This window comes from Acomys minous, assembly GCF_964271855.1.
Source record: "Acomys minous genome assembly, chromosome: 1".
Taxonomy (NCBI): Eukaryota; Metazoa; Chordata; class Mammalia; order Rodentia; family Muridae; genus Acomys; species Acomys minous.
In genome coordinates this window covers 128,160,073-128,185,131 of record NC_140483.1, presented here as the reverse complement: position 1 = coordinate 128,185,131, position 25,059 = coordinate 128,160,073, and the positions used below count along the sequence as shown (strand labels likewise).

General features: G+C 40.2%; 1 protein-coding gene across 2 annotated transcripts in view; it reads right to left on the bottom strand.

Moving 5' to 3' along the window:
- Positions 1 to 25,059, bottom strand: part of LOC311604363 (solute carrier family 7 member 13-like) — a 136,184-nt gene that overhangs the window by 63,184 nt on the left and 47,941 nt on the right. The window lies entirely within an intron of this gene.

Sequence of the window (25,059 nt, the reverse complement as noted above, 5' to 3'; positions counted from 1 at the left end):
TACAACCACTTTGGAAATCTATCTGGTGCTATCTCAGAAAACTGGGAATAGGGCTTCCTCAAGACCCAGCTATTCCACTCCTTGGAATATACCCAGAAGATGCTCCAGCACACAACAAGAAAATTTGCTCAACCATGTTCATAGCAGCCTTATTCATAATAGCCAGAACATGGAAACAGCCTAAGTGTCCCTCAATAGAAGAATGGATAAAGAAACTGTGGTACATATACACTATGGAATACTATTCAGCAATTAAAAACAAGGAATTCCCAAAATTTGTGGATAAATGGATTGAACTAGAAATGATCATAATGAGTGAATTAACCCAGAAGCAGAAAGACTCAAATGGTATATACTCACTTATATCTGCATATTAGCCCAAAGGGCGTGTCCCACAAAAGCCTTCACTTAACAAGAAACTGAGACAGAGGGGAGGACATTCTAGTGGGACTCTAGATGAGAGAAGCATGGGAGAATGGCAAAGTAGAAGGACCCAGAGGGTCCTAGAAGCCTACAAGTAGAACATTATGATAGGCAGATTTGGGCACAAGGGTCCCGCTCAAACTAAGGCACCAGCCAAGGACAATACAGGCGTTAAACCTTAAACTCCTACCCAGATCTAGACAATGGACAGAACACTCTCCACAGTAGAGTGGAGAGTAGGATATTACTTTCTCACATACTCTGGTGCCTCAACTTTGACCATGTCTCCTGGAGCGGGAGACCTGGTGGCACTCAGAGGAAGGACAGCAGGTTACCAAGAAGAGACTTGATACCCTATGAGCATCTACAGGGGGAGGTAATTCCCCTCAGGAACAGTCATAGGGGAGGGGAATAAGGGGAAAATGGGAGGGAGGGAAGAATGGGAGGATACAAGGGATGGCATAACCATTGAGATGTAACAAGAATAAATTAATAAAAAAAATTTTAAAAAAAGAAAAAAACTCAGCACCTGGGTGCAAATGATAAATTGAAAGCTCTCTCTCTCTCTCTCTCTCTCTCTCTCTCTCTCTCTCTCTCTCTCTCTCTCTCTCTCTCTCTCTCTCTCCTGCCTGTGGATGAGGATGTAAAGCTCTAAGTTCTTCTATGAAAACTAATTTTATTCTTCTTCCCGGTAATCTGTAGCATATTGTTGGCATTCAGGGGCAATCTGAATTAATAAGTATATAGAAGTAGAACCAAAAGGTATGCCTTAAACTTTTGAAATTTAAAGTATGACCAAACTGGTCTTAGAAGCAACATTAGAAAAACAAAGTCAGAAAGCTGAGCATGGTGGTGCACACCTGTAACCCCACCACTCAGGAGGCAGAGGCAGGTGGATAACTGTGAGTTTGAGGCCAGCCTGGTCTACAAAGTGAGTCCAGGACAGCCAAGGCTACACAGAGAAACCTTTGGTCTTGAAGAACCAAATAATAATAATAATAATAATAATAATAATAATAATAATAATAATAATAATAATAATAAGAAGAAGAAGAAGAAGAAGAAGAAGAAGAAGAAGAAGTCAGGTCACATTTTAATCACATATCTTGTATTACATTAAAAGAGTATCATATTCACAATGCTTCACACTGGAGGTGAATTAATCATTTCTTATTCATATCTAAATGCCTTTAATTTGGTTTATTTCACACCATTTAACAAATATCAATTCTGCTTTGGTATGGGTAGCACATGTCTAGTAGAGCTAGTGGTTAAAATCCAACATCATCTGTTCAGCACAAATTAAAAGCACACAAAGCTATAGAAATGATTAAAGCCCCACATTAACCTTCTTAAACCACTTAGACATTCATTACAGAGGAAACATGGAAGGAATTTTCTCTCAGTGTTTATTTCAAAAATTACTAATTCCCTCATGACTTGTCTTTTAGAACTGTCCTCACCATCCTTGCAAATGTACATCTCATTTAATATGTTACTTTCCCTGAGATTTTTGTGATCTATAATGTGTTCTTTGCCCATATTTCTTTGTTCCAACACAACCACTAAAATATTGCTAATTTAGACTATTTGTGTCTTTGTTTTTACTCACAGGAAATAAAACTTGCGCAAAGAAGTAAATCTTAGAATTTATGTTCATCAAAAAATAATAAGATATCTTTATCATCGGTCCTTTCAGCCTAGACACAGCAGAATAAATACTTCTCATGTGAGTCAGTTCAAAAGCTTTTAAATTGCTTGTGTACAAGGAACATTTTATTTCAAGCTCTACATGCTTCATGAGCCCACAGTGACTTGTCCCCCAACTGTAGACATCGTTACTACTGAAATCTGTGATGCCAAGAGAAGGTGAGAGAGCTGGAGGCGAACTATCCATGTACCAGCTCTACTAACGCTGCCCGTAGAATCTGGTACCGAATTGTGTTTTCCCTCTTCAGGACAAGACAAAGCTAGATGGTGCCTGCATAAGCTTTAAGTCAGCATGGCAATTTTCTATTCTGCTTTCTTATCATATCACTCTGTCACGCCTTTCTTTCAGGTGGTATCATAGGAATCGCTGTCTCTTGAGGTCCCAGAATCAGTGTGATGTGGTTTCATCCTTCATTCACTTTGGGAGACCACCAATCACCTCAAAACAGCCTAAAAAGTCTCCTTCCCATTTTATCCTCCGCCATTTTCTGTCTACGGGCTCTGATTCAATTGATAGACGCCTGATTTCGCAGTTTGCTAGAGCTCTCGGAATGCGATCTTCTAGACTCTTGACTAGATTTTTGTCTTTTGTGTGAGCCTACCAGAGGAAATTTCTTGGGCTTGTGTGAACTTCCCTTTGGTTTTCTTCATAGTGCCCTCCCATTTCATATAATTAGAGACAACCTATATTACATCTAGATTATAAAAATAGTATAAGTCCACTTCACAGAGGATGAAAATGACTCTCAAGTGAGTCAAAAGTCACTCACCCCTGCAAGTGGATGAGACGGGACAGACAGCACCCATATGTCTGTTCAATTAGGGCACCAGCTACCAAAGTCAGAAAACTCTAACCAGAAAGATATTTGGAATGAGCCACTAATCTTAAAGCATAGGAAGTAAAGAACAGGAAAAAAAATGAAAAACAGACAAACGTTTAATCTCACCATGATCTTTGGAAACATGAAAATATTCCTATCAGCCTCGATTAGTGACACAGCTAATGTGGGAACAGCAGAAGTAATGGGAATGCAGGGGACTCGTTGTAGGTTTTTTGCTTGGTTGGCTTAGGTTTTTGTAATAATTCATTGTTTGGGAATAAAAATGTACATCTCTAAGTAATTATTTATGTTCAAGTTTTGGTAATGTTTCTTTTCCAAATCCATGCCCGGACTAAGCCCTGGAGTAGGGCTTGCTTATCGACTGAGCAGTCACGTATCTGACCTGCTCGCTGGCCAGCTGCCTTCCCTCATTACTCTCATCTAATCACTCCTGAAATAGTTGGACAACAACGAAACAGAGGAGTGAATTCAGCATTTTGTCTGATCCAGTTTAGCCATGTGCTTAAGCTCTTTCTTTGAAATAGCTAAATGTACAAGTAATTACAGAAATTGCACAGAGGTCTTATGTCCCTTTTGCCCAGTTCTTCTCAATATCTTTTTTTTTTATGACATACAGTGTCATAGCAAAACTAGAAGTTTAACATCAGCACACATGTGGATACTTCTATATGAGTTAATTAGACATGTACATTCATAAATACTACTTCAGCCAAAATACAAAATAGTTTCCTCACTGCAAAGTTCTCACTTGTGGCACCTCTTTATAGCATGCCCGCTCCCTTTCTCGCCCTCACTGTAGCCATCCTGGACAGCCATTAATCAGCATTCCCTCCCCATATTTTTTCACTTAAAGACTATTATCTAAGCACATAAATGAGATCAGATAGTATATGACTTACTGATATTGTTGCTCACTTAGCATAAAGCTCTTTAAATCTATCAAATTTTGTGTTTAGAAGTATTTCCTTTTCTGCTAAGTCCTGGATATGGTATTGATTGTAATCAATAATGGTATTCTATGGAGATAGGATGTTTAATTATTAACTCACAAATTGACATTTTGGTTGCTTACATATTTTCACTATTGTAACAATTGCTGCTCTGAAAAACTGACACAAATTTAGCATGAATCGGTATTCATTTCTGTGGAACATATGATGAGAAATTTAGTTGCAGGATGATTTTTGTAACTGTACACTTAATTGTCTTAGCAGATATAGCCTTAGTGAAATGACTAGTAAGGTTGAACACATATTATATGCTCTCAAGAACTGTTTTCATGTGTTTGGCTCATTTTCAGATTGGAACTGGTCTCTCTAACATTGGTTACTTGAGAATTCTTTGTCTCTCCTTGATAAGTACATAGAATGCAAATGCTCTCCCAGTCTGTAAAACTGTCCTTTCATTCTCTCAACAACAAGTCTTTCAAAGGGCAAATGTTTTTAATTTTGATACAGCCACTCATCAATTTTTGCTTTTATGAATCATGTCATAGTATATTGTCTAATAGCTATAAGCTCTCAGATCTGAGAGTTTCACTTCTGTTATCGTCCAAAATTTTCAGTTTATGGTCTATATAGGTCCACTATGTTCATCCTGCTGTGCTTTTCTGTAGAATAGGATGTTTACATTTCTTAGTTCTTGAGAATAGTGCAGCAATAAACATGGATGTGGCAGTATCTCTATGGAAAGACCTAAAGCCCTGTAGATATAACCTAAGGTGGTATAGGTGGCTAGTGTGCTAATTATATTTTTAATTTTTGTGAAACCTCTGTACTTATGTGTACAGTATCTCCCTGGCTTACAACCCACAAATATAATATAAATATGAACTAGATTCTTCATATGACATATATGTGTGTGTATGTACATATAACAGGAAAGTAGAAAAAAGATTATGGAGATAACAGCTTAAAGGGACGAGAAAGAAAAAAACAAGAAAACACAATGGAGATAAATGAATTCAACATGTGATATATATATATATATATATATATATATATATATATATATATATATATATACACACAATGAACTTTACTCAGCTATAAAAATATAAAATAAAACACTCACATTTGAAATAAAATAGATGGAACTGGAAAGTGAGATGGATTTTAACTGAAATAAGCCAGATGTAGACAACCCATGTGTTTTTCTCTCATATGTGCATCTTAGATTTTAATTTTATATATGTATATACATGTGGGGGACTGAAACCATGAAATAAGAAAAGGGTTCACAAGAAAGGAAGATCTTAAGGGAGGACATGGGAAAAGAGAGAGAAAGTAATAGAATACAGAGAGAAAAAGAAAATAGACAAAGGGAAGAAGTGGTCCATGAGGAGCAACAAGAAAAAGTTCTGTCATAAAAATTTTGTCATGAAACCCATTCATTTGTATGCAAAATTTAAAACTAATTAGAATAACGAAGCAGATTAGCATTGTTAATGTGTGCAGGCCCTGTCCATCAGAGGTACAATTAAAAGGAACAGAAGACTGAGTTCCCGAGATCAAAACATTATTATTCAGCCATCAGTGTGGCCCTTGGACTTGAACTACAGCTGTCATGGGAGTTTCCCTGGAAGATAGGTATCTGTCTTTGCCCTGGATAGAGCATTGATGGCAGCCTAGAGACAAGATTCCATTCAAGGCGAGCTTAGTGAAGCAGGGAGTTGATGACTTACTTGCAAGAACACAGAGGAGGGGTTAGCTACAGATGCCTCTAAAACACACATCACTAAAAAGCCAACACAGGGAAGAGCTCCCTGAATTACGTGTATTCAGGCAGCTTGTGGTGGTCAGGTGTTCAGAATCTCCTTTCTCCAGCCAATGCTTATAGAATGTGAACCCTGTTTCCTAGAGGAGCTCCTTAGTTACCTGGGAGTTCTACTGTCTCGGTCTTAAGTCATCCTCCTCTCTCCAGGGGGAAAACATTTCAATTCAGAGGAAATAACTACCCATCAGCAACACTGGCTCATTGGTAGGGCTGCCATGTTAACTGCAAAATCTGAAAATGTAAAGAGGCAGCTCTCTCCCTCTTGCTTTCTCTGTCTCTTTCTTTCTTGTTTCCTCATTCATTTCTCTCTCTCTCTCTCTCTCTCTCTCTCTCTCTCTCTCTCTCTCTGTCTCTTGTTTCTCTCTCTCCCTTTCTTTCTCCCTGTTCTTGAACTGTAGATCAAGACCAGGTCTTGTACATTTTAAGCAAGAACTCCACCACTGAACTATACATCTAGACCCAATATAACAGTCTGAAATCTTTCTTGTGTGTGTATTGGGACCTGAGAGTATGCCTAATCACACAAGCCAGTTCTTTAAATGAATGTACCTCAATATCAGAGCACTAGCCTTCTATATGAAAAGCTTTCAATGCCACACAAAATAATATAACATATGTATCCTCCTATCCAATCTATCAACCACCCAATTTGTTATTACCTAGGAAACTTTACTTAATATGGATTACATTAACACATAATTTACTAAGTCTCTGGAGTTCATATTTTATGAATTCTATTAAATTGTAGAAACCACCTTCCTTTATGTCTTTCTACATTCTGCTATTTATAGTAAAATTTTTGAACACTTTAAATTTTTATTTAATTAATTAATTAACTAATTGGCTGTGATTTGGCATAGTACCTGTGGGAGGTCTAGGAGTCATAGAGGCCAGTCTTCTCATTCAATCATATGGGTCCTAGGGACTGAAGATTGAACTCAGGGTGTCAGTTATGACAAGCAAGTACCAATACACATCTCTCAGGAGCGCTCTCTCTCTCTCTCTCTCTCTCTCTCTCTCTCTCTCTCTCTCTCTCTCTCTCTCTCTCCCTCCCTCTCTCTCTCTCCATCCATCTCTCTCTCTCTCTCTCTCTCTCTCTCTCTCTCTCTCTCTCTCTCTCTCTCTGTCTCTCTCTGTCTCTCTCCCTCTCTCTCCCTGCTTTTGTACTGGAGATTGAGTCCAGCCATTGTACACTTTAGGCAAGAACTCTACTACTGAACTATATACCTCTAGCTCCAATGTAACAGTCTGAAATATCTCCTCAGTGTGGCCTGTGAACCAACCATAGCCACTAGTAAATTTAACTAGCGTTAGCTCAGCATTGTGTTTTTATTTCTTTTTTTATTGAGGTTTATTGTCTTTCTGTATTTGTATTATGTATGTGTTGGGGAGGAGGTATGTTCAGATTCCCTTGGAGGTCAGAGGCTCTGATTTATTTCTCTGGAGCTGATGGATGTGGATGCGAGAAACTGAATTTAGGTCCCCTACAAGAGCAGCATCACTCTTAACTGCTGAGCCACTTGTAATTTAATGTTTGTATTTACACACTTATTACATGTCAGGCATGTGACAGAGAAGCTATCAAATGCTTTAAGGCCAAGGTGAAAATGTAATAAGATATTGAGAGACCATATTTACATAACTTTTATCACAATATATTATTATGTTATTGTTGCTGTTATTTCTTACTGTACCTCACATGTAAATTAATCTTTAACTTATGTATATACAGGAAAAAGTATAGTATATGCTGTTCAGTGATGGTCTCAGGCATCTTTTTTTTTATAACATAATCTTCACACATAGGGAAAAGTACTATATAAGGCAAAAACTTAACCCAGAAAACTTTTTTCTATGTCATTTCTGGGGTATAGAGCTGCTTCCTCTCTGGTTAAACTTCTTCTGTGTCTTTCAGAACTTTTCTGTTAAGTATGCAATTCCCATCGTTATAGTCAACAGAAAGATGGTGTAAAGGATGTTTACTTCATCTTCTAGGAAGCAGACATCCTCTGTTTAGATTCTTGAAGCATTGGAATATATTATAGGGTCATACAAAGGCGTTGTCTCAGCACAACCTGAAGACACTGAAATCATCACCTGGTCCCTCAGAAAATGAACATGTTTGTGCAATCTATCTCTAAAGGGCTACTTAAGTTAAAATGACAGCATGAAGACAGGCCCTGACACAATGTAACTTCGGCCTTGTAAGCTAAGGCTGAAAGACAGACAGGCTGAACAAGATAGCCATGTGAGGAGACAGGGGGAAAGTGATGCTCTCCAAGTGCAGAGAGGTCTTGATCTCAACAGGAACCAACCTTGTTGACACCTTTATCTTAGGGTTCTTGCCTCTAGAAGCCTCAGACTCATAGAGAACCTGCCTCTGCCTCCTGAGTGCTGGGATTAAAGGGCCTGACCAAAATGTTATTCTTTAATTTTCAGTGTTTTCTCATTGTAGCCCCAGAAAACAGAGACAGTACCATAGCACTGCAGCAAGATGCTGGCTTTGTTTAATATTAAAGGGAAAATTCTCCATAATAAAAGTTTGAGTACTCAATTTTCTTTCTGTTCTTTTCCTTTTGACTTAGACTAAAAATTCACAATTGTAGCAGCCAACATATGTTCCCAAAAAGAATTACTTTTCTCTAGGGGAGATAGTCTTAAAAGTTTAAAAGTCAAAAATCTGGAAATTCGTCTGCTTTCCAATCTGTTCCATGGCATAATAAACAGAATCCCTAACTGTATGAAAAAAGTACCCATGTGATACAAAGATGGATGGTTCCAGAAAAGAACCGAATCTAAGGAGAAATGTGGCTACAGTGATATGTACATAGGCCCAAGACTGAACACTAGACAGGGAGAAGAACAGAAGCAATAAAGGAAAAGAGAGTGTAAAAAAGGGGTAAAGAAAGAAAAGAGAGTGCACAAGGAGGAAAGGTGCAATGTGGTGGACAATGCGGAAGGAAAGACGTAAAACCTCTTCCTTGTTCACTAAATTGTACTACAGGATTCCATAGAATTTCCCAGTCTTGAAATCTCTCTACTGTTTGACAATAATGTTTTGGAGGAAAAGGTCGAAGTGCAAAATGAAAGAATACTTTGAGCGTTTATACAATAACACTGAGATTTGCTCAGGTCCTTTGCAGAGGTGTTCATGACAATTGTGTGGAATAAAATAAAACAGTAGCGGTAGAAGCTGTTTTCAAGGTGATAACCTTTCAAAACTTGTGATGCATAGAACATCAGACAGACACTTTTCCCTTCAGTATTTGGTGTCAACAATGGCAAACATTCTAAGAATCCGTGCATATTGTTCTATGGTTTAAGTAATATTACTATGAAGATCAACTTATAGTGTCGACTTATGCTGAGTTGCCTCAGGGTCCCAGGAACCATCTTATTTGCTCAGGTTCCATCAATGCCAGGAACTGAGAAAGTGAGTGTATCTAGAAAGAGCAGGATCAAGAATTATGGGCTGTGAACCTGATTAAGGAGGAATCGGTTAATATGAGACCTCCTATAGCATAGGACTTAAGGTCTTGGTACTTCAGTAATCAGTCCTGGAAGATGGCAAAACTCAAGAGCTGCACTGAACACAGTGTGGATGTCAGAGACGCCGTGGGCACTCAGAGGAGGGAAGGGAGTGTGCGGGCTTGAGGATTACTACAGACAGCTGGGAACCTTCTGAATTTCCGATCCAGAAAACCCCAGTCATAAGGGAGCTTCATTCGGAACTTGGTATCAGCCAGTAGAAACTTGAATTCCGTCTTGGTCTTGTCTTGCCTTCAGAAGTGATGGAAGATGAAAACAGGGAAGGGAGGCAGGAAACAGGCGCCCCTCCCCTGGGCCTTCCCTGCTCTCTACATCCTCTAGTGAGGTGTGCTTCCATCAGCCAAGTCAGCAGACTTCCAGGCTGTTGTTTCTGCTTCAAGTTTAGTACTTTTCTTCCGTGATCACCTGAAAAGGTGAACTAAAGTGCCCTTTGTTTTGTTATTGTATATTTGTACGATGCCAGGTTTTCTTCATTTACTCCAGTAGAAGCAACTTACCTCAAAAGACTAAACACAGAAGTTGATTTAACATTTCAGCTTTTTACTGCCAAGGTAAATATTAAATATGTTCACAAAAATGTGAAGTCTTTTTTTTTTTTTTTTTTTTTTTTTTTTTGGTTCCTTTGAGACAGGGTTTCTCTGTGTAGCCTTGACTGTCCTGGACTTGCTTTGTAAATCAGGCTGGCCTTGAACTCACAGCGATCCGCCTGCCTCTGCCTCCCAAGGGCTGTAATTAAAGGTGTGTGTCACTATGCCCGGCTTGGGAAACCATTTTTGTTTGGAGAAACTATAGTTTTTTTAATCAATATGCTGTTTGTAATAATGTGTTTATTTTTAAAAACTTACATAAAGAATGTTTTTTAATTCTCTTTTAACTTTTAACACTGCAAATATATGTGGGTTTGTAAATATAACTCATGTAAATTTAAAAATTAAGTTTGTTTTTGTTTTTGTTTTTAAGATAAGATTTCTCTGATTAGGGCTGGCTGTCTTGGAACTCATTCTGTAGACCAGGCTGGCCTTAGACTCAGAGATCTGACCACCTCTGCCTCCCAAGTTCTGGAATCTGGCCTCAAGAAAAAGTTTGAAAGAAGTTTCCTTCACAAGCCTTTTTTTTTTTTAATTTTAGTGATGAGAATCAAACCTAGTCTTCACATTGGCTTAGACAAAGGTGCTTTTCCACAGAGCTACCATAGTAAACGCACAAGCAGAATATTTAAATTTAATGTATTAAGTTAGCGTACACTCAGGAGGCAGAGGCAGGTGGATCATTGAGTTTTATGCCAGCTTGGTCTACATAGTGAGTCCAGGACAGCCATGGCTACACAGAGAAACACTGTCTTGAAAAACAAAACAAAACATTAACATGCCAAGAGATGGGTTTCACAATTGATAAGGTGAAAGTCTAGCACATCAGGGTGCAAGAAGGTAGGTTATCTATTGTAAACAGAATTAGAAGTCTTGTTTGAGATTCCTAGAAAGGAAAGGAATAAGGTCATATCTAAGTCACACATCAGGCCTTCAGCCTGGGTCGTTGCTTGAATTATTTATATTTAACTTGAAATATCTGTTTATGAAAGGAGTATTATCCCCATTTCAGGACGAACGCTGCTGATTGTGTTGGGGTTCAACAAGACTGTGAGATCAAAGGGTGGCTTTTCCTTCTGTCCCCTTCATTTTTCCCGTCTTTGCATTCTGCCTCACACAGTACCTGTAGGTGACGGTAAAGAATTCTCATACATTGGACTTGGTAGTGTTTGATTGTATTCTTGGAGATGGGAGGCTCAAGCCTGGGAGTCCTAAAGTCAGCCTGGACTACTTAGCAAAATCTTGTTAAAAACAAAAAACAAAGAAACAAAAACAAAACCCCAAAACACCTAGGTGTGGAAGTAGAAGCCTTTAGTCACAGCTCTCCAGAGAGGCAGAAGCAGGCAGATCTCTTTGAGTTGGAGATTAACTTAGCTACATTGGGTATCTGTCTCAAAATAGGAAAGAAAAGTAGCACTGTTGGTGTAGAATTGTAAGGATACCAAGTTCAAAACATCTTAGGCTACAGAGTGAGTTGATGTAGCAAGCCTATCTCCAGACAAAACATTTAAAAGGAAGAAAAGACAAAGACAAAAAGAATGAGTATACAGCTCAGCAGTAAATTATTTTTCAAAGGATTTTCTTTGTGTTTATATGTGTTATTTTTTCCCATTCTGGATGAATATGCAGAGTCCACTGTAGAATAGCAGAACTGAAGCGTGCAGACAGTTTGAAGCTCATGTGCAGTGTTAGGTGGAAAGGATTATACAAAGTGGTGAATGATATGAGGAGTGGTCAAATTCTGTCTTCACCTCAAAGCTAAAGAACAAAGGCTTGGCTGGCAAGAGTGTGGGTGTACAAGAGAAGAAGAGAAGCAAGTCAGCTAACACGTCAGTTTCTATTCTTGCCTCTACTTTACTAGGCTTCACAGTCAAATGAAGCCATCCTTCTCTGTCTCTGTCTCTGTCTCTCTTTGTCTCTTTGTCTCTGTTTCTGTCTGTCTCTCTCTCTTCCTTCTTTTCTTGCTATCTATCTTTATTTATTTCTTTTGAGGGGCATGGTTCATTCTGTTTTATTTCTCCCATGTGCTTTTTTGTTTTGTTTTGTTTTGTTTTTTTGTCCTTCTAAAGCCAGCTCTTTACATGGACTTTGTGGAGATCACAGAACAGTGCCCTCAGGTCTACATCGTCTAAACATAGCTCCTTTAAAATTGTCAAGTGCCTAATATTTTGTTAAACAGTTTGAAGACCCAAACTAATAAGGAATAGAGTGGTTCCAAGTAGCCGTATGAGGACCCTGTTGGTAGGGTGGTGGTTCTCTAACAGCTGGAAGGGATGCAGCTCATCTTTGACGTTAGGTGGGGAAGGGCAGCACATCTTCTCCATCTTTGCTGGGGCCTGTTTTTACAGTCTTGAGCTACCATATAAGAAGTCTAAATAAATCTGTCCTGATATGAGGAAAGTTCAAGCCATACACGGAAGCCTAATATTGATAAGGATGTTCAGCATCATGCTAACGTTCAATAAAAAACAAATTACTAGACAAACATGTGAATTAATGATTCTACAGGCAATTCCAGATCTGAAGCATCAAATCAGCCTTGACTTCCATCTATTTTTAGCTGAAATTCCATATATTATGAAGCACGGACAAGGCATTCACCCACGTGAGCCCTCTTCTTTTTTTCTAGCTTACAGGAGCAATATCTATAATACACAGGGGTGGGGTGTGAGTGTTTTCTGTGTTTGTGGAGTATGCTTGTATTCATGCAGGTAGGATAGAGAATGCTCTAGTTGGAGGTCAGAGGCTTGTGTGGAGCTGTCTTCCTCAATCCATTCTCCATTGTTTATTTTTGGATACACAGTTTTTCACTGAACATGGAGATCACTACTTCAGCTAAACTGGCTAGCCAGTGAGCCTGTAAGAGCTGCCTATATCTGTATCCTGGTACCAGAGCTCAGGTGTTACACTGCTATGGGGGCTTCACTTTGGGTGGTGAGGATCCAAACTCAGATCCTGATGCTTGTACAATAAACACTTTTTCTACTGAGCCATCTCCCGAGGCATACACAGTGTTTAAGTTTAAGTTGGTACAGTTTTTATATGGCAATAATAACCAAAACATCACTGAAAGAAACAACACATCCAGACAGAAAAGAGGCATTTATAAAATGAAATTATTTTCTTAAAGATCTTATGTTTTCAAAATTTTCTTATCAGCTGAAATGATAATATTTCCAAGTTGTCATAATTACATTCAAGTCAGCTATATTTTTTTGTGGCTTTCTCAGGATTTACAAAGAAATTCTTAGGATAGATTCTGTTATACAATCCTCAATACATTTTTAGTTCTACCTTTTAAATATGAAAAGTAAGATATGAAATATGTACCACACAACGGATATGATATGGAGAAGTTTATTATATTAGCACAGGGGGAGAAGGAAGGGTGACCCAGAGAGAGAGAGAGAGAGAGAGAGAGAGAGAGAGAGAGAGAGAGAGAGAGACAGAGACAGAGACAGAGACAGAGACAGAGACAGAGAGACAGAGACAGAGACAGAGACAGAGACAGAGACAGAGACAGAGACAGATACAGAGGAAGAGAGAAATAGACAGATAAGAGAGTAAGAGAGAGAGGAAGGAGGGTTTGTCCTTTTATATACTCCTGGACAGGGGGATACTCAGTGGCAGGTAGGCAATCACATCACAGGTTGTTAGGCAAACTAGGGCAGTATCTCAGCATTCTTTTTTCCTATAATTAAAAAAATGAGGACATTGGATTGTATTTTATGTAAGGTAGGTTAAAGTATATAAATGTAGGTTCATTGAAAGCAGCTTTTGGCTGCCATGTAAGGGGGAAAGAGAGAAAGAGAAAGCAACAGCAATAAAATGTCCAGATGATATGGTGGAGGGGAAGGAAAAGCTCTGCTCTGGAACGTTCAGGGTAGAGGGCAAGTTATGTCAGGCATGTCCTGCAGGAGATAGGGACCGAGGAGTGCTGGGGAGAGCCTGGAGCTCTTTGTCCTGGGTCTGAAGCATACCATTTTAGCCTTTTGTAAATGGATAAGGGGTGAATGGATAAGAAGAAATCAATCATCTTTGACTGCTTCCTGCTGACAATAGGGTGGCAACCGGGGGTTAAAAGGCTGACATGGTGGCCAGGTCTAGGAAGAGCAGGCTCTTGTATTCACTGTCCAGGGTCTGAGGACATCTGTAGCTAGGAGAGGCAATGTAGGTCCAGCTGGCACAATCTGTGAGGTTGAACTGGAGCACCTGTGGGTAGGTAGCTGCTTTGGTGCTGCCCTGGATGTTGAACATCTGGCAGGGTACTGGAACATACGTGTGGGTAGAAGACACATTTAGTAGGTTAGGGAGAAATTCCTTTCAGTGTACATTGAACAAACAGAGATGGCAGTTTTGGAGTGAAGAAGAGAAAAGTTTGAATGTAGGGAACTTCCTTTAGAAACGGTGTGGACATGAGGAACTGCCTTCCATTTTCCCCAACTGCCAGTGGTAGTTAAAAAGCCACATTTTAGATCTGTCCATGTTTGGTTGCAGAGCATGTAAGCTTAGCAGCCCTTAATGTGGGCATAGGGGACCCTGAAGGGACAGAGAATGGGCTGTTCCCATGGGGTGAGTAGAAGTCAGTGAGCTGTCTGGGTGCCCCTGCTCAAGGTTTAACTTGATGGGATTGGTACAACTGTTGCAGCAGCTTGCCAGCACTGGTCAGAGACCAAGGGTGTGGTCCAAGTGCAGAACCAGTTACCTAGCACTAGGGTTTCTGAACACAAATGAGAGGGGAGGAAGTCGGAACCATGCTGGCAGAGGGAAATCTCACCCAAGGGAGAAGGTTCTAGCTGAAGGGTTTAGATGTAGGTTGGCAAGAATGACAGGAAGCATTTTCCCCAACCAGAAAGGAAGATTCAGCAATCAACCAGTGTTTTATGCAAGAATGTAGCAATAGGCTAATCATGAAACCAGAGAAAGGGGGAGGAATCCCACCCTCAGAGATAGGTGATAGGTGAGAAACTGAGGCTGTTGATTGACAGTACTTATCTGGGTTCAATGTGACCTGAGAGGTGGATTTCCTGTAGCTTACAAGAATCCTTTTAAATTTACAAAAGAGATACATTTTAAACATGTTACCATCATCAGTGTTTGTAAGCTGCAGTGAAGCACACATTGTAGGAAAAGGCAGTAAACATAGAGCCCAGCAGAGGCTTGGGGAGAAAACTTTGTGTTCAATGCATGAATACTCTTTGAGGTGAGCTTAGGAAAGGCAGAAACCTTATGGACCTTTTTGACATCTGTGGAACACTATCATTGGGAGGACAGAAATCTCTTGTAGAGCAGAGCATCAGTACACATCATGAAAGATATCTGTCCAGAAGACTGGATGTATAAAATTAAAGCACAATTGAAAACAATTTAAGTCCATATTTAAAAGACAGGCTGGGAAGATTTAATATCTTGAGTTTGGAATTATGATAGGATCGTATAGTGGAATGTTTTTGTTTGTTTGTTTTTTTGTTTGTTTTACCATAGTTAGAATCAATAAACCAGAGCTCCATTGATTAGTGTCAAAACTCTAGACAGTTAATATAACAATAGCATAGCAACAGGATAGCAACTGGAAGAAATAAAACATTCTTTTTTTTCTCCTTTATTAATTTATTCTTGTTACATCTCAATGGTTATCCCATCCCTTGTATCCTCCCATTCTTCCCTCCCTCCCATTTTCCCCTTATACCCCTCCCCTATGACTGTTTCTGAGGGGGATTACCTCCCCCTGTATATGTTCATAGGGTATCAAGTCTCTTCTTGGTAACCTGCTGTCCTTCCTCTGAGTGCCACCAGGTCTCCCCCTCCAGGGGACATGGTCAAAGGTGAAGCACCAGAGTATTTGAGAAAGTAATATCCCACTCTCTACTCTACTGTGGAGAGTATTCTGTACATTGTCTACATCTGGGTAGGGGTTTACCGCCTGTATTAACATTCATAAAAATATTTCTTGGAAGCTTTAAGATCTAGGTGAAATTGCTGTGAGCAGTCACTGTTCTTTAGCTAAAAGAATGGTAAAAAGTTGTATCTGAGACCTGTCTTTTAAGTCTGGTAATGAGGTAGACTGTATCTAGACTTCACAGTTACAGTTTGGTCTCCTGCAGATGGGAAGAACTGAAGCCTGCCATGACAGAAGTTGGCAATGAGACTGTGTTGCACAAATATGAGAGTAAAACAGACCTGCGGTACCATGGGTTTTGCGAGGTTGCTGAATCTCAGAGCCATCCATACTCCACCAGGTCAAGAAGCTTGAAGGGTTAGGTCTATAGCTCTTTTTCTGGTTGAACTTCCAGTGTTTGGGCACAGAGGACAAGCCTGCGTGTGAGCATTTTGACATCCAGAGGCCAGTCTGACAACAGGTGGGGTATAACTTTTAGGCAGCTATGAGACTGGTGTCCCCTCTGGCTGCAGCATCTGTGGGACCAGTGTCTCCTTTTTAGCTGCATCTGAAACAAGTCCCTGATGGAGCTGGCTCAGGCTGGACCCCAGTGAGAGAGAGCATCACAGACCTCTATTTCCTTGAATCAGAGCAGTGGCTAAGGCCTTGTGTGTAATCTTTTTGCTGTATTTGAGCCTGTCGGGAAGTCTTTGCTTGGGCTTTAAAGATTTTTAAATTGTTTTACCAGTTCCTATATGGGAGTTTAGGAACCATCCTCAGCCTTTTATTTACGTTGGCAGTGAGATCAAAATCTATCTTAAGAATATTTAGATAGACAAACTTTGTTTATAGTTTACCTTAATCATTAAAGACTAACTTTAGGTTTTATGTCTATTTAGTTGGAGTCTTAAAAAAATATAAACAGTCCATTAAAAGAGAGCAGAACAGCTGTTTGTATGTTTAATAACATCATAGTTAGAAAATAAGGCTAAACATGTTTTAAGACAGTGATTTTTAGGCTTTGAGAATAAGGTAAGGAATGACAATCAAGTTCTAACATTGTAAACAAATAAATGTTTCTAGAACTATCAATACAGCAGAACATTATCCCAAATCCATTGATCAGAAAGCCTGCAGGTGAATCCAGGGTAGTTGGTGACAGGAGAAACAACATTTATTTGTATAGAAATTAGTAAAGACATGAGTTAAAAATAAAACACTTTGAACCAGGGTAAAAATATAACTTTGAAAGTATAAAAGTAGTAACTAAGTAACCTTAAACCTGTAATTAATTGTTTCATTGTCTACAAAGTAACAAAAGGCTGAAAAGACAGAAGCTGTGTTTGGAGTTTAGTATGAATTTGAACAGGGCTGGGAGCCCTTAGTAAAGACCATGGGCATAGCCACAAAATTCCCAAAACAAAGGTGGTGGCTAGACACCTGATTGCTGATGAGGCACTAACTCTACATCTTAACTGTGATTTTTCCCAAAACAAAAATGGAGGCTAGTTACTTGATGACCTTTAGCCAAGATTGTGATGGGGCAATAGCTCTACTCCCTTTACCCCAAAACCAACATGGTGACTTGCTACGTGTTGTGTGTAGCCTGTACTAGAAAGATTTGAAAATGTTATCGGCTACCATGATGTCCAGCTTTGGTAGCTGCCAGCGCGGGGGAATGGATGGTGGAAGTGACCCAAACCCCAGAATAAGATTCCCAAGAAGCTAAACAAAAATCCCAGCTCCCTAGTTGAGGGTCCCAGAGTGCAGCAGCATTTGAAGCAGGAGTGGAGCTGCAGGAGACATGCATGCTGCAGAGCTCACCCAGATCAACAGAGTCTGGCCCAAGATGCAGAGAGGGGAGGAACTCACAGAGGTGGTGGCAGGCTTCAGTGGCTGAGGAGAGTGCTAGGTGCCCAGCTCCAGCTGGGAGCCCAATGTTCCATCCCAGAAAGCAGTGCAGATGGTTGGCCGAGAGTGGGGGAGGGCAAGGAAGGCAGGGGAAAGGAGGGGGAAAGATAGCCTTGGACAGGTGCTGCAGAGGGAGAGGGTAGCTCAGCTTGTGCTTGTATCACCACAGGGGTTAGTGACCAGTGTGGTCAGTATGGTCGAGCCCTGGCCATGAAGTGGCAGCCTTTGGCCAGGGTCACCTTCGGTAGACCCCGTGAGCTTTTTTAAGTATAATTTTAAATTTACCTCAACAGAGAACGAGAGCTGATGGCAGGGCTTGTGCTCCCCTGTGACGACAGCTGAGAGGTGAATGAGTCTTGAAGCTGCAGCTGAGCTCCCAAGACAGTAGTTTTGGAGTGAGAAAAGAGCATAGGAAAGTAAAGTCTGGAACAAAAGGCAAATTATTGAGGGCACTGTGGCAGGTATAACGAGCCTGATGGACAGGATCCCAGGCTAGGCAATTCTGAAAGAGCATTCCCTGCATGGGCCGCCAACTTTAAATATGAAAAAGGAAATGAAATACAAAATATGTGCCACACAACAGATATGATATGGACAAGTTTATTATATGAGCAGAGGGTGGGGGAAGAATTAAAGGATGGCCGAGAGAGAGAGAAAGAGAGAGAGAGAGAGAGAGAGAGAGAGAGAGAGAGAGAGAGAGAGAGAGAGAGAGAGAGAGAGAAGAGAAGAGAAGAGAAGAGAAGAGAAGAGAAGAGAAGAGAAGAGAAGAGAGATAGACAGGTAAGAGAGCAAGAGAATAAGAGAGAAAGGTAGGTAGGTTTGTCCTTTTATATACTCCTGGCAGTGGGATGCCCAATAGCAGGTAGGCAATGACATCACAGGTTGCTAGGCAGACCGGGGCAGTATCCTAACACTACTTCCTCTCTGAAACCGTTAATGACTGTTCTAGACAAGAGCGATCTTCCGCTCCCACCCTCTAACGGGTGTGCTTACAGCTTATCTTATCCAACAGATATGACAAGTCTGGTGCTAGTTTGCTTCTTTGTATTATATTTATCTATTATCTATTATCTATTATCTATTATCTACCTCAGAAGCTTGTAAATAATAGATGTTCAGTAAATAACTACTAGTTAAGTTACTCATTAATATAAATATAGTCACCATATTTTAAAGCTCATTATTTTGTTCTTCAATTTCATAAAATCTGTTCTGGTGTTTTGTTCTAAGAAAGAAAGAAAGAAAGAAAGAAAGAAAGAAAGAAAGAAAGAAAGAAAGAAAGAAAGAATATACAGTTATTGTGGGCCCCCCTTCTGTTATGGATTGCCGACTACCAGTCCATGAGGAAAAGGAAAACAGAGATGGGGGAAGGTAGGATTCAGAAGGCCCAGAGTATGATGGAATAATTTTCTGGGATCAGCTTCAGCAAGACTGCCCAATTTTATTTGGGGTGAACAAAGGCTGTATAGTTTTTGGAGAATGGGTAGAGGTTTCCCAGGGTAGGTGTACACTGTTGGCTGGGGCTTGAGGTTCTAGGAATGCTTTATTTACATACTGGAAATTCTAAATACTCATTGGGAAATTTCTTATTGGGAGAACGGAAGTTGAATGGGCATTTTGAAACAGTCTCCAGATGAATTCAGGCAGAGATAAAGAAGCCGCCTTGCTGATGAAGGGAATCCTCCATTTTCTACCTAGCTCAGGATAGCTATATGGGCATGGCAAAACTGTGATCTTAAAATGCAGAGTCATCCAATAGTTATCACATAGTGTGTGTGTGTGTGTGTGTGTGTGTGTGTGTGTGTGTGTGTGTGTGTTTCAGGGTTTATGTGTCTGTTGTGTACCAGAGATCAAATCCTCAAGGTCTTGTGCATACTAGGCAAGTGCTCAACCACTGACCTCCACCTGCAGACCTTATCTTTGTTAATAGAATACTTTTTGTCACTTTGATCATGTCTTCTAAAGACATGTTTTCAGAGATGGTAATATGCAGGCTAATAAGGAAGACTATAATACATGTTGGAAAGAGCAAGGCCAAATTTGTATTTATTCATACAATTTTCTAAGAACGGAAAGGAAATAGAGAGAAGGTGACTGACTCAGTGGAAGGCAGCTTGTTAATTAGTAAACAAGCACTGTATACATATTGGACCACGTGGCTGTTATTCAAAGGGCAGAGTGCATCAGCAATTTCATCTGTTTCCTAAAATAGTGTCCACTTACGCTTCCCTGAGAGGTGTGTTTTACTAGCTGTGAGAGTTGAGGAATTTATTTATGGAGAAGAATTAGACAAAAGTTGGGCTTAAGGAGACTCAAAGCAACATCTCAGAAGCAGATAGGAAGAGGGAAGCATTTATGGCTGAGGCTTTGCAAAGCAGGAGCCAACAGTGAGGACAGTTACATAAACCATTCTTAGAAAACTTGTATCGTCAGACCTGAGGACAGACTCAAGCATGCAGGGGTGAAGATCAATGCCATTTGTCTTATAGAAGTATTGCGTATGCAGGCAGTCTAACCAAGGATTGTCAGAATCATCACAGAGCACTGCAGTGTATGCCCTTGGCCCATGCCAGCAAATTCACAGTCTTTGTTTATTTGGTAAGTATTTACTGAGAACATAACAGGAGCCAGACAGTGTTTCTTCAGTGGACTAAGAACATAGCAATGGGTCAGGAAAGAGAAGCAGATCAGTCTCTCCTCTAGAGAAACTTGGTTTCCAAGGGTGGAGAACAGACAACAAGCAAATAAATATGATTTTCAGATGATGATAAGTGGTATGAAGAAATTAAGCAATTAAGAAATGGATATTCAATAAGAAAATCCTCTCCAAGGTGCCAAAGTGGCTCCAGTAAACATCCTCACCCCACCCCCAGGGCTCTTAAGAGAATTGTGGGCCAGTCAAAGCCTGAAACTGGAGTCTTCCTATCTCTGAAGTTCCCTGACTGGTCCTGGAGCTTTCTCTGGCCACAAAATGTTTGCTATGATCCGTAAACACTGACGTTGTCCAGTAGCTTGGATCTGTTCCAGTAGCTTGGGCCTCTCTCAGCACATACTCCTTGACTGAAATAGCTGCTCTCTCCAAGCATGTCCTGATTTATGGTCGGCTTGTTTATTTTTCCTGATCGCTTTAATGCCATTGATATCACATTCTGTTTAACCTTGAATCTTACCTCTTCCGTGCTACCATATCTGGAACATTCTGCTTGCTTTCTGAGACAAGTCAAGTTGCTTGATTTTACCCAGGACTTTGCCCTCTCTAATTGTTGGGACTTGAAGAGAACATGCTGGCAACATGTTTCACAAAAATGCGATTCTAGCAGAACGTGGTTCTGCTTTCCTTGTGTCAACACCAGAAATTTGGCCAGCATATTTATTCTCACAAGTGCTCTATTGTTTTTGTTTTTTGTGTCTTCCCTCTCCAGTGATGATAATCAAATCTATGTGCTCAACTACTGAGATATGTTCTAGCCCTGTAGTGTCCTAGAAATCTATATTAGATTAGAAAGGGTTTTCAAGTCAAGGTAAGTGATTATATTTTAAGCATTGGTTGTAAAAGATCATATATGAAATAACTAGATTCTTGTTCTGCTCTGCCCGTTTGCCAAGAAAACTTCATCAGTTAGTTTTAAAAAATGTCAGGTGTCTAGGAGGTACCTTGTGGTCAGAGGTAGGACAAACATAGGCAGCTGTGGGCACATATAGCTGAACAAAATCCATGAGGCCAGTTTTGTGGTCAGACTAGCAAAGAATTTGAAGGGCTGCATCAAAATGTTCATCACTATGACAACATACCTGAGAGAAGGGACTTAGCAGACATCAGGTTTATTTTCTTTACAGTATGAGATGTTTCAGCCCGTGGTTGCAGGTTCCATTGTTTCTCGCCGGTGGTGAGGCACTACATCGTGTGCAAACTATTCACCTCAGACTAGTCTAGAAAGCTGCCAGGAGACAGGAAGCATCAGCAGACAAGTCATATCTTTCCGAGGAGCGCTCATAATCCAATCTCCACTCCGGGCTTGGATCTACTAGCTGAAAACAAAATCTTTTCTTTTCACGGATTTTAAAACGTTAAAACTTTTGAACTGATGTCCAGAAGATATTAAACTGTTAACATTTTTAAAAAATATAGTGTTTTTATAGTTCTCTGAGAGGTCTACATGTGTGTACCATGCATTTTGACCTTAACTGACCTCTCTAACTCCCAGGGACTCCCTAAATATCAAAAGCACCTTCCTACGAAAGCACCAAGACAAACACACACACACACACACACACACACACACACACACACACACACACAGACACACACACACACACACACACACACAACTTAGAGGCATCACTTAATTCCTCACAGATGCAAAACTGTCTCAGGTTGAGAACTACTACATTAATGTGGTTTTTCTCTATTGCTGGATATCAAGTTATGTTCTAAGAGTTAGTGGTTCTGAACTATCACGAAGCCATCCTAGTAAATTCATTGTTCTGTGTGTCAGGCGTGTGAATGGATTTACTGAAGATGGCACCTCTGAAGTCTTGAAGGATCCACTTCTCTGTATCATTCAAGTGGCAGTTGTCAGGGGGCCTCAGGTCCTTCCTGGTCTCAAGCAAGATGCCATTGTTTAGATGTCAGTTTCTTCTTAGGGCTGCTTAGGAATGTCCTTGCCACTTGGCAGCTGCTAGTGATTTGGGGGGACAGGGGCATGTGACCCAATGTCAGAAGTGACAAATTCTGCTTTGTTACTTATGTTAGAACCAAGTTGCTAACTGTGGCCATATTGGAAGAGAACTGGCCTCTGGTTTGTGATAAAAGAAGTGTCCACAAATTTGTAAACATATTTTTTGTTCATAGCATTTTTAATTTAAATAATTTATTCAGATTATATCCAGATTGTTATCCCCTCACTTGTATCTTCCCATTCCCCTCGCCCTCTCTCCCTCTTTCACCCTATTGCCCTCCCCTGGGATAGAAGGGGACGTCCTCCGCTATCATCTGACCACAGCCTATCATGTCTCATCTGGATAGCCTGTTTCCTCTTCCTAGGAGTGCCACCAGGCGTGAAAACATTTTTTAAAGACCACTACTGAAGAGAAAAGTCTTTTGGCAAATAGAATAGAGAGTATCATAAAATGGAGAGAAAATAATTAGTATAATTCTAAAAACCAATGCTGACTGTCTGTTTAATGAAATTGTTAAGCAAGTAGAAAACAGACTAATTATATAATGTTAGGATGAAATGGATGTGCAAAGTCAAAAAGGAAACAAAAATGAAAGACAATGGTTTCACCTAAATCAATATTTTATTATATGAAGGACCAGTGAATAGTTCTATAAGAAAGTGGACAATGATAGAACCATAAGAAGCATATATTTGCTTACATGGACTATCCCGTGATCACTTGGGCAGAGTAGTCTCATACAGTGACATGGGGGAAAGTGGTAATATTACATCCCTATGGTGATTTTCTAGCTTAGGTACAATCAGACCAAGGAACTCACAGCTTGTGTGTTAGGTGGCAGAGAGGCAAAGCTCTGGTTCAGGGTACTTTCAGAGCCCATACCAGCTGAATTCCTATAAATATTGAGGGAAAATGTAAATATAAAATATAATGGTTTAAATATGTCAATACATGTTCTAGTGGATCAATATAACCAGAAAACAGAATTAACAGTATTTTGTTGCTTTGATTTTTTTTTTTTAAATGAAAGAAGAGGTCTGGCAGGTAGTGTCTAAGGTCTAAGGTCCAAGGTCTAAGAGAATGTGTCTACAGGGCCAAGCTGTGTTTTGATCCCAGCAATGTGTTACCTAACCCTACATTCCCTCTGCAAGGCAACTTGCCAATGTGTTTCAAAAGGGCTACACTTATTCATATTCTGTGATTACTTTGGAGGATTTATCATGTGACCGTAAACAAGGACATGAGAAATGATTTATGAAAAGACACTTATGACAGTGTTCATTGGAAATGAAGGAATATTCTAATAACCAATGTTTGATTTTAGGTGCCAACTTAGGGGATAGAAGAACCTTAGGAACTCCTTTCAGGGCCTCGGGGAAAGTTTGAGGCACTGAAGAAGTGAGCCAGTGAGCCAGAAGACCAAAGAAGAAATCTCTACAAGGTCCCCAAGGAAGGCTGCACTCTGTGGCAGGCGTTTGGAAGCTGCTACTGCTTTTGTTTAAAGAGCTCTTACAGCGAAAAGGGCCAGGAAATGTAAAGGCAACACTGTTTAAACACAGAGCCAAGTGACCACATTCAGTGATTTCCTAGCACTACAAACAGAGCACACGAGCTTGAAGGTGCTCTGAAGAACAGATATTCATACAAGCCGAGGAGCCAGTGATTTTAACCCACAGTGAAATGATGATCGGTCATTTGACAGAATCTAGAATCCCCGGGAGATGGGCCTCCGACACTGCCTGTGAAGGATTACCTTGGTTGTGGTAACTGAGGTGGGAAGACCGACTTTAATTGTGGGCAGAGGACCCAGGACTGCACACGACAGAAAAACACCACAAGCACCATCGTCTCTCTCTACGTCCTGACTTCTGAGTTATTGTGACCCAGCTGCTTCAAGCTCCTGCCACCGCATATGAGCCAGAGTAAAACCTGGTTTTGTATTTTATCATAGCAAGAGGAAGAGAATGAAGACAAGTAAAATTGTCACGTACATTTTCGAGTGATTTTTATGTTTTGGATGCGCATGCACTTAACTTGTATGTGAAGTTAGGGGACAATAACTAATGTACCAGACTGAGGAGAATGTGCATTGTTCACTCAAGAGGTATTTACAAATACGCATGGGGCCTTAGCGTTGTGTGGTACACTAGTCTCCTTGGTATACTATTCTTTCAAAATTACAACAACAACAACAATAACAACAACAACAGAGCAGCAGCAGCAGCAACAAAAGAGTGAATCAGAAAGGTGGTTTAAAATAACGAAAAATTTAGAACAGAAACGTTAAAGGGTGATTTGACTGAGAAATTGTTACCTGATGTTAAAGGCAAATAAATGGAGAGGTCTTTCTTGAAGAGAAGCCGGGAGTTCTGAACCTTTGAGACAAGAGGACTAGTAGGCTGTGGGGTGGGTGTGAGTCGTCTATGGGGTCTTGGTGGGGTGGGTGGCTAACTGAACCATTCATGCTGGAAGAACTTTGTTCTTTCTCTGAAGCAAAAGAGCAGGCCATATGGTGGGCAGTGTGCTCATCACACTGCTGTGTGACCGTTCTTGCAAGAGCAATGTAAATTACGAACAGTGCTTTTCTAAACCGGTTGACTCATTGTATAACAGAGTCAAGAGACCCTACCTTTCAGGATTACTATGCGGATTAACAGCACGGAAGTGGCCCTGTGCGCTTGCACCATTAGTAGCTTTGTTATTG